This window comes from Lolium rigidum, chromosome 7, assembly GCF_022539505.1.
Source record: "Lolium rigidum isolate FL_2022 chromosome 7, APGP_CSIRO_Lrig_0.1, whole genome shotgun sequence".
In the NCBI taxonomy this organism is placed as follows: Eukaryota; Viridiplantae; Streptophyta; class Magnoliopsida; order Poales; family Poaceae; genus Lolium; species Lolium rigidum.
Genome location: NC_061514.1, coordinates 26,407,371 through 26,424,372, shown reverse-complemented (window position 1 = coordinate 26,424,372; position 17,002 = coordinate 26,407,371). Strand labels below are relative to the sequence as shown.

The window sequence follows — 17,002 nt, the reverse complement described above, 5'->3', positions numbered from 1 at the left end:
CATCCATGGGCGCCCCCCCGCGAAGACGCGGGCCACGGAGGCGGCGGCCCGGTCAGGAGCGGCGGCGTGGACAGAAACTGCATCGGCTGCTGTGTGGGATCCCCGCCGGCCACGGGGGTGACGGGCGCAGCTCCGCCCCTCCCTTGCCCTTGGCCCGCTTGGCCTCCTTGCTCTCGAGGTGGCTCGGCCAGCCACAGCAGGCGGCGCGAGCATGGCGGGCGGCGTGGATGCTCTCTGCGGGGAGGAGGCGCACTGGTGTTCTTTGTGTTGGGTAGAGGGAGGTGAGGCATCACATTTCCCTCTTTCTTTACTCAGCTCACGGGATTACTCTTTGCTTTTCCTTTGACAATACTACTAGCAGCAGCTCACGGGATTAATAATTACATTACAGGGTGCTAACCCCAAAACTCGCCTGATAACTGCTACTGATCACGGAAATTGTGCCGCTGCACCTCCTTGTTTACAGCGCCTCACACCTCCTTCCTTGCTTTATTTTTGCCTGTGAATCTATGTCAACTATCCGAAAATTTCCCTCCAAACTCAGTTTTCCATCGCTGACTTCCCAAACTTGATTTTGGCGCTGGAATTAGTACCAATCGCCCGCGTCCATGTCTAATCTCAAAATAATTATGGCTTTCTCATCGTGTGTATAGATGCATCATGATGCCTACCATGTTCTCTCTTTCACAAAGAGTATACATCAACCATACACTTGCACTACATACTATGTATATGGAGAAACTCTCTAGTACTTAGGGCATCTCCAACGGGCGACGCCGTGTCCGTTTACGTCCGCGCGGACAAAAAATATGCCTGCACCCTGCTCCAGTGGAGACCGAGCCAATTCACATAGGATGGCCAGGATGAGGAGGGGGACGCCATTGGCCACGACGGCCAGGACGAGGGAGAGGGAAAAGGAAGAGAATTCAGATGCAAGGTAGACACGGCTGGAGACGAGAGGAGGCGGCGACCGAGGAGGCAGCAAAGGCTAGGAAGGAGGCAAGGGCCCGGGCGAGGGCGCAGGCGACGACGAAGACCCCAATGACCACTCGTCGGAGAGGGGACTCAAGCTCGTCAATCACGTCGACCACCAGTACCTCTTCCCGGGAGGTGACGAGCAGGAAGCGCGTCCGTGAGGATGACAAGGTGGGGCCTTCAAAGTAGTTAGTTTAAACCTAGCAGCTTGTATGCTTAATTTTTGTAGTTTGTATGTTTAATTTGTTTAAACATGTTGCACTAATTTTAAAATATCGATTCTACCTAAAAATGTGAATATTTAAATTGTGTGTACTATATAAATCTATGCAATCTAGAGGAAATCCTCTTCACCTCCGGTCTCGGTGGACGAAATGCGTCGGGGGCAACCGATGGAAACGGACGCGCGCGGACAACTTAAGCGTCCGAAATGTGTCGTCCCGTTGGATATGCGCTTACAAATCGCCGAATCCTCCAACTAAACGTGCATGGAACCAACAATGACTAAATGTCCAATCATCCACCTTTGGCGGGCTCAACTCCCCCCTAACTAAAACAGCCACGTACACCCCGGCGTCACCAACGAGGCAAACAACAAGCCATCTCATATCCCTCCAAACTCAATTTTCCAACGCTGACTTACCCAATTTGGTTTTGACGTTAGAATTAGTACCAATTGTTTTATTTAGTCACCTTACACGCGCGTGCATATCTAATCTCACAATAATATGGCTTGCATGTAGCTTCTCACGTGTGTATAGATACATCATGCATGATGCCTACTATGCATGTTTTTTTCATTTCACAAAGAGCATGCATCAACTATACACTTGCATAGTACTACATGGCTATGTATATGGAGAAACTATCTAGCTCTTACAACTGCAGCATCCTCCAACTAAACATGCATGACACCGACAACGACTAAATGTCCAATCATCCACCATTGGCGGGCTCAACCCCCCTAGCTAAAACAACCACGTACACCCCCGCGTCACCAACGAGGCAACAACAACCCATCTCATTTCCCTGATTGATGGACATGATGGCACACCAACCTCGGTGCGGAATACACCGTCGGGAACCGATTGAACGTACTAGGGCACAAGCAGGGAGACCAATTGAAAGGGAGGGTCGTAAGGGATCCAACTCGCCGGCCTTAGCTACGACCTTCGACAAGTAGAGGCGAACCGATGAGGTCCATAAAAAGGTACAAGTCTCACAAAAATGAGATGATTCCTCGAGTCTAAATACTATGCTCTAGATGCATGCTCGATCGAGAACCTCGATACGTCGAAGACAGGGAAGACCACCTAAAGAACATAGGGGGATTGGTTAGACACCGAGAGTGTTTCTCCCACAATCCGAAGTCATCCGATAGATGACACTACTTAGCGACACCAAAGTCTCACGGGAGTAGCGGGGCTCGATCTAGGGCATTGGGGAAGACCGGGAACGGGTGGGCTTTTTGTCCCACCTTAAGCCCTTTGTCAAGTGTAGAACCTCAAACACTCGGCAACAACTCTTTTCTATTCATAGATTGAACCTTATACCTAACATAGACTTAACCATTCACATGCCATTAGATCTGAAGTCTATACCTAAACCTAAATCTAAACTCTAGACTAAAACTCTATGCATACTCCCCTAGATGTAAAGTATATACCATAACTCTAAGCATATGGAGTTTCCCTCTTCAAACCACACTTATAACTCATATTCTGACTCCCATTCAAGAGGGGGTGGGTTTCGATCCTTACTCTATGAGTTTCACGTGGAAAAACTGTTATGTGTTTCTTTCCTAAGTGGTGATTACACGTGACTCTTCTCTTTGTTTTTGTTAGTGTAGGTCTCATGAACATGAAATCTCCCAAAAGAGACCAAGTTATTACTAGAGTTGGGTCATTCACCCACAAAAGAGATCATCAAGTGCCTATAAGTCTGGAATCCTCCTCCAAGATAGTAGTCATGTTTGCGAATGAGGCGCTTCAGAGCTGTATATTAGTTTTTACTCTTCACCCCATAATTATGTATCGGTATTAGTAGTGCATGCAAGATGGGGTGGTTTTCGACCCTTCCTCTCCCGGTTATAGAGAAAGCCTATTCCCTTGGCTCCGCAACATCTACCCCTAGCTTTCCTTCGAAAGTAGTGATTCATTGTGACTCTTATCTTTGTCTGTGTTATTGTTTGTCTTAAGTACACGGAAAACTCAAAAGGGGCCAAGTATTTAGACTAGTTGGGTTGATGCGAGTGTTAGTTTCACACTATAAGTTTGAAATCTTCAATTCGGAGTTGTATATTGGTTTTAACCTTCACATCGCATATGTATACACATATTAGGACCCCATGCAAGAGAGGGTGGTTTATGACCCTTCCCCTCATGGTTTTGGGCGAAACACTATTCCATGGGCCCCACAACGTCTACCCAAGCTATCCTTCCAAAGTGGTGATTAGATGTAACTATTGTGTTAGCGTAGGTCTCATGAACATGGAAAACCCCAAAAGAGCCAAGTACTTACAAGAGTTGGGAAGGTGGCCTCGAAGCGGTACTTTTCCACTATACATGTCAAACATTGTTTTGTAGTAGTATGCCAAACCTCCCACTTAAGAGTTTTGTACTCATTTTTTCCTTTTAATATAAAATTATAAACCCGTATATATTAGATCCCCATGCAAGAGTGGGGTGGTTTGCCAACCTTCCTCTCTCGATTTCTCGGTGAAACTCTATTCATGGCCCCACAACGTTTACCTCCTAGTTTTTCTTTCAAAGAAGTGATTAGATGTGACCCTTCCCTTTGTTTGTGTTAGTGTAGGTAATAGGAATATAAAAAACCCAAAAAAAGGCAAGTGTTTTACAAGAGTTGTGTTGGTGGCCTCGAAGTAGAAGCTTTGCACTATAAGTCATATATTTTCCTCGAGGGTAATCATGTTTGCGAATGAGGTTCTTTGGGAGTTGTATATTAGTTTTGCTCTTCACACCGCACTTATGAACAAATATTAGAACCCAAAAAGATGGGGGTGGCTTCCAACCCTTCCTCTTCGGGTTCCAGGCGAATTTTTGTGGGCCTTGTAGCTTCTACCACCTAACTTTCCTTTTTGAATTGGGGATTCCATGTTACCCTTCTCTTTGTTTGTGTTAGTGTAGGTCATATGAACACGAAAAACCCAAGTCCAAGTACATGAGGAAGGTCGGTGGCTTGAAAGTGTTTGTATAGCTCCTATCAGCGTGAGAATAACGATGCAAAAGAATGAGCGAGAGGAAGTTCCGGGGAATAAGAGCAAGAAAGAGTGGTGGGAGAAAAAAGGGTTTTAAAGAGAGGGTAGGAAAGCAAACAAATACTTCTCCCCGACGATGAAATTATCGTCATTGACGACAGCCGACATGAACGAAGGGATCACCGTGAGGTCGGATTCTCCACCCTCTCGCCAAGCAATACCACGACCCTTTCAGCCATCACCGGCGCCACCCCCTCATTCCCCGCCCTCTCGCCAAGCAATACCACAACCCTTTCAGTCATCACCGATGCCACCCCCTCATTCCCCACCCTCTCGCCAAGCAATACCACAACCCTTTCAGCCATCACCGACGCCACCCCCTCATTCCCGCCCTCTCGCCAAGCAATACCACCGCCCTTTCACCATGCCATTGCCGCGCCGCCCCCTCATTCCCCGCCCTCTCGCCAAGCAATACCACTGCCTTTTCACCATGCCATCACCGCGCCGCCCCCTCATACCCCGCCACACTTTCAAATGACTTCACTGCCACTCTATCCCCCCCTCTTTCTGCATTTTCAATCCTTGTAAATTCAGTGGGCCAAATTATACCTAAATTCTATATATTTTATCGGTTAGATCCTTTCGGCATGGTACTATGCTATTTGAAATCATTTACTCCTATTAATTATTATAGTACTTTACTAATATTTAATGTTTGAAAAAATAAATCTAGAATTATAAGTTCCACTGATTAATTTTTAGGTTTCATGTGAATATAGCTAGGTAGGCACGCGTGTGAAATACGACTACCGTGCATGTGAAGTTAGATCCATGCATCGCCCAGGGAAACTCTTCACGTCTCCATGGCAAACCCTTATTTGCAACCAGTTGCACCGGCAAAAATCCGGGGCATATATTATTATATATGTTGTGTATTATGCATGAGCGAAGTTTCATTCAGAAACTTTGAAAATGCCTGGCTTGGACAAAGAAAAGACGAATGATATGTGAATATTTACGAAATACTACTATTCACTCCGGTCTCTTCTTTCTTTGTTTCTTTCGGATCTTGCAATGATCGTAGCGAAGCCAGGTTAATAAAATGGTAGGTCGCACATCATCATATTTTTGAACGAAATTTTAGATGCGCTGATTTTATTTCACATTTTACGAAAACTTGAAACCGTGACATCCGACAACAATGAGATGCAGTGCCGCATTAGATGCCGAATATTCGCACGCGCGCATGTGGCTGATAGGACTGGTGGCTGATGGCATCCGATCGATTTTTGCTCCCCATTATTTACAAGTACAGAGCTATACCTAGCAGCCAGCAGCCATTGATAGTAGCTCATTGTTGTGAAGTTCTCCTGGTGCGACGAGATAAAATCATGCCAAAAAAAATTGCTCACTCGCGCGGGAAAGATTCACACCAAATTAATTAAGCTGGTTCCTTTTAGGAATACGTAAATGTACTAGTAGTGCTGCTGCTAGCCAGTGTGGTGGCGTGGCAATTTGCTCAATCGAAGGCTTGGCAATAAGTACGTCGCTTTGGACTTCACAAATTATTAAGGAGAGAGGTGCGCCGCTTCGGACTTGGTCTTTCCTCCGCGAAAACACGAGTAATGCTAATCAAGGAGAGATGCGTCGCTTCGGACTTGGTCTTTCCTTGACGAAAACACAAAGTCACAACTCACTCTCCATCTTCCATCTCCGACCGAACACCTTCTCCATTTCACTCAGCCGTCCGCATCACACCTCACTCTCCCGAAAACCAAAAGGCACTCAAGTCTCGCGGGCCACCGCCCCTTCTCCATCTCACCCATCCTCCACCGTGCTCTGTCTCCACCTCGCCGGATGCAGGCCACCCGATGCAGTGGTAGCACGATGCAGGTGAGACTAATTCGTCGACAGATTTGTAGCCGCAGGACGTTTTGGTTGCATACAGACGAGAATCAATGCTATTGTGCCAACATTCTGTACATGTATACTTTTGAGGTCTGCTGCTGATTAGTAATATTAACCATGCAAGTTTTAGCGTTACCGAGCTGATGTACTTCTCTGCATTTAACTTCAGTTAACCAAAACTGAAATGTTCAGTTCTAGTTTCCTGGCCCGATTCCTTATCTTAGAGAGGAGGATACCTTAGTGGTATCAGCCACTAGCTTGCATTTTTTTTTGTTTTCTTGTTGTGGTAGAATTAGTCCTTATTCTTTGAGATATATGAGAATATTTTCTAAACTGGGCGACGGATAATCAGACTGATTCGTCCCGTCTACAACTTTACACCATGCTTCATACTCCGTATCATTTTAACTTCGTCGCAGTGTCTTCAGTCTATATATTCGTTTGGTGGTGCATAGGACCAAACTTGACTGTTGAATGATGACTAGTGCCACTAGCCACCTTAGACGGACCAAGTTGCTGGCATTGCTCTTGTTTTGGTCACTGGGATCGACAATCGGAACAAACATCGGTGATTAGAAGCTTCCAAGAGGCTACTTCGATAGGACCAGAAAAATTTGCAACTCCCCTTATTAATTATTACATCCATCCAGCACGCGTCCGCCCGTAAGATTTGTGAGAGAAGAGAGAGAAAATAGGACATTAAGGAAAAGAGAACAATAAATAGAAGACTTATAATATCTAACAAATTGAAAAAACTCTCTAACCTCATAATCCCTGACTTATAATGCTACAATTCTTTTCTTTGACCAACTTACCACCTAGGAATTTAATTATAATTTCTATTTTATATTAACAAGAGAAACACCGTGTCGTCGTCCATTGGCGTCGTCTGGGCTCCGCCTGCTGCTGCTTCCTGATTCTCTCATTATCATAGTCCGGTCATATTTTCCTTTTAGGCAGGATCATTCTGTTTGGTTTTCCTTAACACGTTGAAAATGAATGGTCCCCACTAATGAAGCGATAGCTATTTTATTTGGTCTTGGATAAATGATCTTGCACCTTTTGATGAACTAGATTCCCTGAATTCTACTTTATTACCTTTATGATGGCACTATGGATGAGAATCCATATGTAAACTATAAAAAAATCACCACGACACTTTTATGGCTGCAGCAACACTTTCTTATGTTCTTCCTTTTTGTTCTTTATACCTGCTATTGGTCATTAGTGTGGGTCTAGTGATGCATGACGTTTTGTTCTACTCAAAAAAATAGATATTAGACAGGGATTGGTAGAAGAAATGGTGATATCTTGGTAGTCATTTCCTTGTAATATCACATCAAATGGACTAGGTCATGGATCTATCGTCGTCAGTCATGGTCCATCCATGTCCAAGATAGTAACACTTAGCAGATGCACTAATTTGATTCATTTCATGCTTTGTTTGTTCTTTAATTCTGGATATAGGGAAGTAGTATGAATACGACATACCTGTCGAGCCTGATATATGCTGCTCTTTTAGCTAGCATTTTTTAGTTTTCTTGTTGTGGTAGAATTACTCCTTATTCTTTGAGATATACTACCTCTATTCCAAAGTTTAAGCGCCTATATTTTTTAGAAAGTCAAACCATATCAAGTATGACCAAGTTTTTATCAAAAAATATTAACATGAAAAGTACAATATTAACATTAGATAGATAATGAAATATATTTTCCTATGGTATCTACAAAATATCATATTTGTTCATAGATTCTTCTAAAAGTTTGGTCAAACTTTACTTCGTTTGACTTTTCAAAAAGAAAATATAAGCCTTAAGCCTTGGGATGAAGGTAGTATAGAATATTTACTCATGTCGAAATAAACTGGGTGACGGATAATCAGACTGATTCGTCCTGTCTATAACATTATACCATGCTTCATACTCCGTAACATTTTAACTTCATAGTATTGTCGGTTCAGTCTATATATTTGTTTGGTGGTGCATAGGACGGAACTTGACTGTTGAATGATGTTATAGCCATGAGGGAGTAATTACGTGCTCGCTCACAAATAAAACAACCGGTTAAGCTAATGCCAAGCTACTTGGCGTGCCCTCCTACTTTGCCTGTCAATTTTCTGCCGCTAGGGTTCCTTTGTCGGTGTAACTTTTCGAGACTTTTGCCGTCTGGACTGTCATTCAAAAAGAATCAGTTTAGGTTATTGCCAAAGCAGGTTCTGCGTTCCTGACGTTTTTGGTGTTCTCCAAACGACCGTTGTTTAGTACAACGTGGACGGCAGGTTTGTCTGACTCATTGTGTAGACTAACCCAGCACGCTCCAGGTCACATGAGGTTTATCTCCAACGCCAACAACTCGGTTTTTCCCCGAGTTCTCCATGAATTGTACTGTCATTAGATGTAGCAGTAAAATGTATCCAGCTTGCTTGTGGATTCAGTACGTCCTTGATTAAAATGACTTCCCTCCCTTTCTGTCTATCTCTCTCTCTGATCGTATACTCCCTCTTTTTCATATTATTACTCCACATATAAGGTTTTGTTTAAGTCCAACTTTGCAAGCATATGAATAAGTTCATAAGAGACCACATACCACGGTACGAGTAAAGAGTACTTGTCGAGACGAGGTTGAACAAGGTATAAAGTGATACCGAAGATCAAACCTCGGACAAGTAAAATATCGCGTGACAAAGGGAATTGGTATTATATGTGTATGGTTCATTCGATCACTAATGTCATCGTTGAATATGTGGGAGCCATTATGGATCTCCAGATCCCGCTATTGGTTATTGGTCGGAGTGAGTACTCAACCATGTCCGCATAGTTCACGAACCGTAGGGTGACACACTTAAAGTTGGATGTTGAAATGGTAGTACTTGAATATGGAATGAAGTTGGAATATTTGTTCGGAGTCCCGGATGAGATCCCGGACGTCACGAGGAGTTCCGGAATGGTCCGGAGAATAAGATTCATATATAGGATGTCATTTTATGTGAAATAGAATGTCGCGGAATGTCACGTAGGGAAGGGATTGCTCTTGTTCTGGTCACGTACTGGGATCGACAATCAGAACAAACATCGGTGATTAGAAGCTTCCAAGAGGGCTACTTCGATAGGATCAGAAAAATTTGCAACTCCCCTTATTAATTATTGCATGCACCAATGTTTTTTACATATATGAGAGAAGAGAGAGAAAATAGGACATTAAGGAAAAGAGAACAATAAATAAAAGAAGACTTATAATATCTAACAAATTGAAAAAACTCTCTAACCTCGTAATCCTTGACGGAGGAATTACATAGCATGTTGAATACTACAACCTTGGATCAAAATAAACTAAGGATCTAAACCAGAATAACCCGTTTGATGCTACAATTCTTTTGTTTGACCAACTTACCACGTAGGGATTTAATTATATTTACTATTTTATAAATAGAGAAACACCGTGTCATGGTCCACCGGCTGCTTCCCGGAGGATCGAAAACAACCTAGCCCTCTGAAAATAAGGTGAAGACACGATCTTGTGCAGGAACGTGTCGGCGTCGGCACAGAGCGCCTCTACCGTAGCGGCGTGCTCCCTGAGCTTCACGGCGTCGTCTCCCCGAACTCCGCCGCACCTCGCGTGAGGCTCCCAGCCCTCTCCTGAGCGAACACCTCCATGAAGCGCGTGACGTCGGGGTCCGCGGCGCCCAGCTGGTCGACAACCGCCTGGTACATGAAGGCGGGGATGGAGTCGGGGCCCCATTCTTCGTAGGGCGTGTCCTCGGCCACGTACGCGAGGTAATCTGCCGTGGCCATGCAGACGATGTGGCCCTCCTCCGCCTCCGCCAGCATCTTGAGGCACACGCCCCGCAGGGCGCGCGCGCCGGCGGCGATCTCCACGAACTCTGCGCGCGTGGCGTCCGACCACGCCGCCTTGCCGCGCAGGGCCTCCGCGAGCGCCGGCTCCTTGGCGGCGAAGTGGGCGGCCCCGTAGCGGCAGTAGTCCCTGACGGCGGCCATGGAGTTGATGAGGTCGGCGTTGTTGTCCTCGAGGGCTTCTGCCCGTCGAAGCTCGGAGAAGATGCACGGAAGGTCCCGATGCACGGGGGGAGAGTCCATCTGACGCTGCATCTTGCGTAGCAACCGGGCCGTCTCTGAACGGAAGGTGGGCAGGTTCCTGCGGAGCGCTCCGTCCACGCCTGCCTCCGCCATGGCCCTGAAGTCGCCCTCCACGCTCATCATCATCGTCGTCATCAATCGTGTTCTCTTCTGCCGTAGAGTAGCGCCACGGCCTACCTAGCTATATACCCACGTACTCCTCCCTTCAATTTCCCGTTTCGAGTCGGAACTCGGAATCAGAAATCGGACCCGACACAGGCTAGCTCCCAGGAGTATTTTGACTGGCCGCCTTGAATTTCCGACTCGAGAGTCTGAACTGGAAACTGCAACGGACCCGAGGCGAGCAGGAGTATTTTGATCCGTGCGACGTGCCACGTGGAACAAACACCGACAGCTCACTCGTGCGACGTGCCGCCACGATTAGGGTTGAAAATGAAACCGAACAGTAAACATAATTTATCATTTTTGTTTCCCTCTATCTTGTCGAAATCGAAAATAAAATCGGAAACCCCGTAAACAAATATGACAACAGAAATCATCGGATACGAATATAAAACGAATAGGTAGCGGATACGTTATGAAAACGGATATTTGCCACAACACAATGTGGCATAATACCTTAATTTGTAGATCGAAAGACACACATAAATAAAAAGACAATAAGACACAATATATCACTTAACTTTAACAAGTGGCAATTCAACATAAAGTAACACACATAGTTTAATGGGCTGCATGCACACGCAATTATGCAAAGTGATTAGGATTTGATTAATTAGTGGACTTTGGCGACGGCGACGAAGAGGAGAGGGCGCACTATGTCGGCTAGCTGGGATGCATGGGCAGTGGCGGAGGTGAGGCGAGCACTTCTCAGCGGGTGACCACTTTAGCCCCGGCGACCAGATCTGGCGAACGAGGCGAGGCATGCCACTCTGGCGCCGGCGAGGCCGAGGGCATGACAGGGACAACTCGCCTGGACGAGAGAGCAGAGGCCGGGTCGTTTGGGCGCCCGTGCCTCCATGCATGTCCTACACACGACTCGGGATGGCCTGCCATGTCTACCTCCAGGATCACCGCTCACATTCTCCCTCCCTACCTAGTGCTGCCTTCATCTACCGACGGTCAAAGAACCAGAGAGCAGCTAGCTGGAGCCGAAACAGCTAGGTAACTAAGCACGTACATGGGGATGCTGCAAATGGTTTCCTCAGCTTTGCCTCGGTTTTTCTCTTCTTCTTTCTAAGAATACAATTCAATAAAATTGCACAAAATTTCTTCTACACCAAACAAGTGTACTTCTTGTTCACCCAATCAATCTATGAAGAAAGGATACAAAAATTCGCCATGACTGGTGCCTTTTTTCTGAACATTCAGTATCAGTAATCTAGCGTACATCTACCCTGGGTGCTAGCTTGATGGATCTCCATCCTCTAGTCTAATCTAAAAAGATTGGGAGTGCACGAGTCTTTAACTAATTAATTTGATTCTCTCTTTTTTTCTTCTCTAGCCTCGAAACACCCGATGCAAAACAAGGACCAACTGGCGGATCGGAACAACTGCCATGCATCAAATCGACCAAAAACATCCCTTCATTCCGCGACATCGGTTTGACGACTCCATTGTACTAGTCGTGGCTAGTTCGAAACCAGCAACACAGACAGCTTCTCGATCGATTGCTCCAGACAGATGGCAACTGCTTTCCTGGCTCGCATGCATGTTAGTATACTAGTAACTCGCTACACAAACAGCTATTCGTTTGATCCATCAATCACGGCTACTTGATCACCTCATAAGTACCTATTATTGTAAGTTCTTACTTCTTATTTCGCTTTATTTTTCTTTGGCATCACGGAAGTATAATCAACTAGAGGAAATAATAGAAAAACAAGCTACGTGAAGAAAATGGCAGGGGTCACTTAAATTTTTGGCACGACCTTGCCTTGTATTTGGACATCCAAACCAGAACAGCAAATAGCATACTTCCGTTCAAGGCAATAAGTAGCCCACGAGACATACAAACTCCACCACAACTCTAATCCACCGGAAAACTGCCCAGCAATCAGCATCAAAGAATAGCTGATGCACAGCAGCACACCTTTCCGCAATCACATCGTAGGAGGGTTACATACAACACCGACATGATGCAATACAAGATTCTTCAGAATCTGAAACCTCACTAGCGCTGCATTACAACCAGAGTAACAAAAAAAACGCTGATGCACAGAGCAAGGCATGTATAAGACGGTTACTTCTCCCTTGGCCCTTCCAGCTTACACCCTGATCGATGATGCATCAGGCTGCAGGTTTCTTGCTGCCATCTAGCCCTCCTCCTGGATATATCCTTGAACAACATGAACCAAATCTTGATGGTCAGCTCCAGAGTAGCGACAATAGATTCGGAGGATGGTGGTTTCAATAATAAGTTGGAGAATGAAGTAGGCAAACAGAATGTGCAACATGTAGTTTAAATTTCAAATTCGGGAACAGTACATGAGTCTAATCTTGCAACAAGCAACACGTCAGCAAAAGGAGGCTGTTGCTAATTTAGAGTAGACCATTGACTAATCTACTTGTCCAGACCAAGACCTTAAAGATCACCACATGGTTAACGAATAAGAGGCATCTAAAAAAAGGAGAAAACATCTACAACTTCATAACTTGGAATATAAGTGCCACCACTGACAGTCACAGGTTTATTCTAACTCGGAAGCTTACAATAACATGGCAGCAGACAAAGACTTGCGAATTTTCAATCAAAATGCTATATCACTCATACTACGGCGTATATATGTCTTCAATAAAGGCAACATGAAAGCTTGATTAGAAAGGCGGCAAACTTCCATTTGGAAGAAAATCTAGAGATAACATGAGATCAATGTGATACGCAAGGCATACATGATTCAAATAATATACTAAGAAGTCCCGACAACATTAGTGCAGTACTTCTGCACATACTGAGTTGTGATAGTGAACAGAACTAATCTATGGAGCATATCAATGCTACAATTCTTTTGTTTGACCAACTTATCACGTAGGGATTTAATTATATTTCTATTTTATTTTATATTAACAAGAGAAACACCGTGTCCATTGGCAGCGTCCCTGCTGCTTCCCGGTGGATCGAAAGCAACCTAGCCCTCTGAAAATAAGGTGAAGACACGATCTTGTGCAGGAACGTGTCAGTGTCGGCACAGAGTGTCTCTATCGTAGCCGCGTGCTCCCTCAGCTTCACGGCGTCGTCTCCCCCGAACTCCGCCGCACCTCGCCTGAGGTTCCCAGCCCTCTCCTGAGCGAACACCTCCACGGAGAAGATGCACGGAAGGTCCCGATGCACGGGGGGAGAGTCCATCTGACGCTGCATCTTGCCTAGCAACCGGGCCGTCTCTGAACGGAAGGTGGGCAGGTTCCTGCGGAGCGCTCCGTCCACGCCTGCCTCCGCCATGGCCCTGAAGTCGCCCTCCACGCTCATCATCGTCGTCGTCATCTATCGTGTTCTCTTCGATCTGCCGTAGAGTAGCGCCACGGCCTACCTAGCTACTCCAGTATATACTACCCACGTACTCCTCCGTCCAGTTTCCCGATTCGAGTCGGAACTGGGGCCCGACACAGGCTAGCCAATACGTAGCGACCGATGCAAGCGGTGAATCGACTGGTGATGCAGGCCAACAGCGCACAGTCCACGCCGCTTGGGGCCTGCCTGTCAGTGTGACCCAGGTTGGCCCGCGCTGCGCGAGCGTGTCCATCCGCTGCGGCAAAATCCTACAGCTCCTTTCCATCTCCAGTAAAACAGACAAAAAAAAAAACAAGGGATCCCTTCAATTTCCCGGTTCGAGTCGGAAATCCTGCGGAGCGCTCCGCCATGTGCACGCATCAAATGAAGGAAATGTGCAGCACCCACCACTTATCTCTGCTTCTTTTCTTTTTTTTCTCTCCATCAAGACTCCAATATCTCTCTCTATTCATTTTCATTCCATTGGCCTCAAGGAGGCGGCACACGCGCGCAAGGAACGCCTCGGTTATCTCTCTCATTTCATTGGCGCACGCGGACTCTCTCTCTCTCAACCGCGCGACGCCTCGGCTATCGATCTCCTTCCCGCGCGCCACTACCACCCCCGAAAACTCGCTCTGGCATGCTGCCCCGCCACTGCCTATAAGTACAAGGCCATGGCCACCCTAGCCGCGTGTCGGCTATCGCGTGACTTGTGACTTTGGACTTTGGCGACGTCGACGAAGAGGAGAGGGCGCACTATGTTGGCTAGCTAGGATGCATGGGCCGTGGCGGAGACCAGAGGAGAGGGCATGCCACCTCACCAAACGAGGCGAGGCATGCCACTCTGGCGCCAGCGCGAGGCCGAGGGCATGAGAGGGAGCGCGCTTCGCCTCGGCTAGGATGGGCGGTGGAGGCGAGCACCCGTCGGCGAGAGCCCATAACCAAGTATACATTCCGACATAGACCCAGACATGAAACATCCATACGCAGCAGCAAACAAAGAGTTGCACTACATAAATTTTGCAACATCAATGAAGTACCAACGACCAAATTTAATACACAAAAAACTTGAACATTTGTTGCAGAAGCAAACTATTAAACATTTGACGGAGCCTATTGAACACAATTATTTTCACAAACATAGCAAAGTATCAACCATACACAGCAGACACCAACAAAGAAAATTCACCTTTATTCCCAGGCCAATGGGCAGATGTCAAAATTACCAATATCATGCAAACAATAAGTAATACATAAGTATCACGAAACCATATATCTCTGCAATATTACCCAAGGCAAGTCGCTGCTACTGCACATGGATTTAATTCACAATAACAATGCCACAGAAAACAGGGAACATCGTTGAGAAGTTGAGGATTACCCAAGACTTGTTCAATCCTCTAACCAAGACACACCCAAAAAATACACATACAGATGTGCTGCTGATGAGATTGATCTATCGATCACATCTGAAACGAACCTTGTGGGGTTTTTATACACATAAGCTTTTATTTACTACTGACATGCCCAATTTAACACGAGGGAAAGAAATTTTCGCAAGGCTACATGGAGGAGGAAAGAGAGCTCACCGGGAGAAGCTTGTTGGGGTGGCGTCCTGCTACGACACGGAATGGTGGCTGGGAACAGGAGATTGCCGGCGGCGGCTCCCCATGGAGCCCAGTAGCAGCACCTCGCAAAGGCAACCACCAGCTCTTCTCCACACCTCCCTGCCACCAGTCTTGCACCACACCGAGCTTCTGATGGCCCCGCTCCTTCCTCCTAACACGGCCATCGCAACGTTGCTCGTCCCGACTGGCCACCGGGAATATGGATGTAGCTCGGTCCCTCCCTGCCCTTGGCCCGCTCAGCCAGCAACAGCAGGGAGCGAGAGCGTGGCGAACGAGCAACAGGCAACATACCATATCTCTGCAAAATTATTTTATGTCAGTTCACAATTGTCCAGTAACCAAAAGAACAGCCAACCAGAAGAATGGTTGCATGGAGAATTTCTTTTAAAAGAAATGCATGTTTATAAGCCATGGAGGTGGCGCACCATCAGGCATGCCAAGCTCGCTGCAAACAGAATGGTGGCCGGCAGCGGCATCTCACAGAGGTGTCAGGAAGGTTGCCGGTGGCGGCTTGCCATGGAGACCAACAGCAGCATCTCGCAAAAGGCAGCCAGTTGCTCGTCCCTGATGCCTTCCTGCCGCCAGTCTTGCGCCACAGCAAGCTTCTGATGGATCTGCTCCTCCTGCCGGCCATGGCCATCGCGGAGCTTCGTCGTTTCCTGCGTTGCCAATATCAGAAGCAGGTTATCACGCGATCGAGAATGTAATACACTGTGTATCTGACAACAAAAATAGCACCTCAGAATCACAGTGGCATCCATTTAATTAACCTGTCCACTCCTCTACCTGGACTAAATCAGACTGTAACACCAGTGTTTTAATAGATTTATGTGACCCGGTGTCCCACATAGAAATGCAGAGTTCAATGGATTATGATCATATTATATTCTGATAGTGGGTGATGATAAAAATATGGCAAAATATAATCAAATATGTTATAGTATCAGTTTTGCCATTTCGATCTTCATGTTGTTGCTGAAGAAACACCAATGGAAAGATAAACTGGGGCAATCGCCGTGTTTGGATATCTTCAGAAATGTTCATGCGCAAGAGGAAAAATATACTTGCTAGTTTCCAATTACATCAAGAAGAGCAGAATGCCACGAAACATCAGTAGCTGACGAATGAAGAAAACTATCTTAATTCGCCAAAAAGAAATGTCAACTCGCTAACCAAAATTTCATCAGCCACTATCCGTTTCAAAAAATGCAAGTTGACATAATCTTAGCTTCGGGAAAACAGAGACAAGCAAAAGAGATGTGTAGAACAGAAATGACCAACACGATCACTCAATTCACTTTAGCAACGGGATTTCTGGACACTATTGCAGTCTGCAGCACATCATTGCAACCTGAACCTCCAGGTAGAAGAGCAGAATACGAAGGAAGAAGAAGACACGGGGTTGGGTCTGTCGCATGCGAGAACATTAATTACTCTACGGATTCACCTTTCTAGTTACGCGGCTGTAGCTAAGCAGAGATTGCTGCTAACGGAGGCCTCTAATCGCTGACGGCGAAAGCGAAAGTCTGCATCCAAGGGGGAAAAAATCAACCTTTGAACAGATTGCCGTGGTCGCCGGGATGGACCTTGGGGGTGCCGAGCAGCTCGATCTCCGGCGAGTCGTGGACGAGCGGGCGACACATCTGGCGAGCGGATGTGCCCTGGCCGCACGGCGGCGTCCATCCATGGGCGC

General features: G+C 46.3%; 1 long non-coding RNA gene across 1 annotated transcript; it reads right to left on the bottom strand.

Annotated features, from left to right (window-relative positions):
- Positions 1-12,085: 12,085 nt before the first annotated feature.
- Positions 12,086-15,478, bottom strand: LOC124673909. The gene is made up of 2 exons (XR_006992862.1): positions 15,271-15,478; positions 12,086-12,532 (listed from the first exon to the last, which is right to left on the bottom strand). It is a non-coding gene; the product is annotated as an uncharacterized LOC124673909 (long non-coding RNA).
- Positions 15,479-17,002: the final 1,524 nt, after the last annotated feature.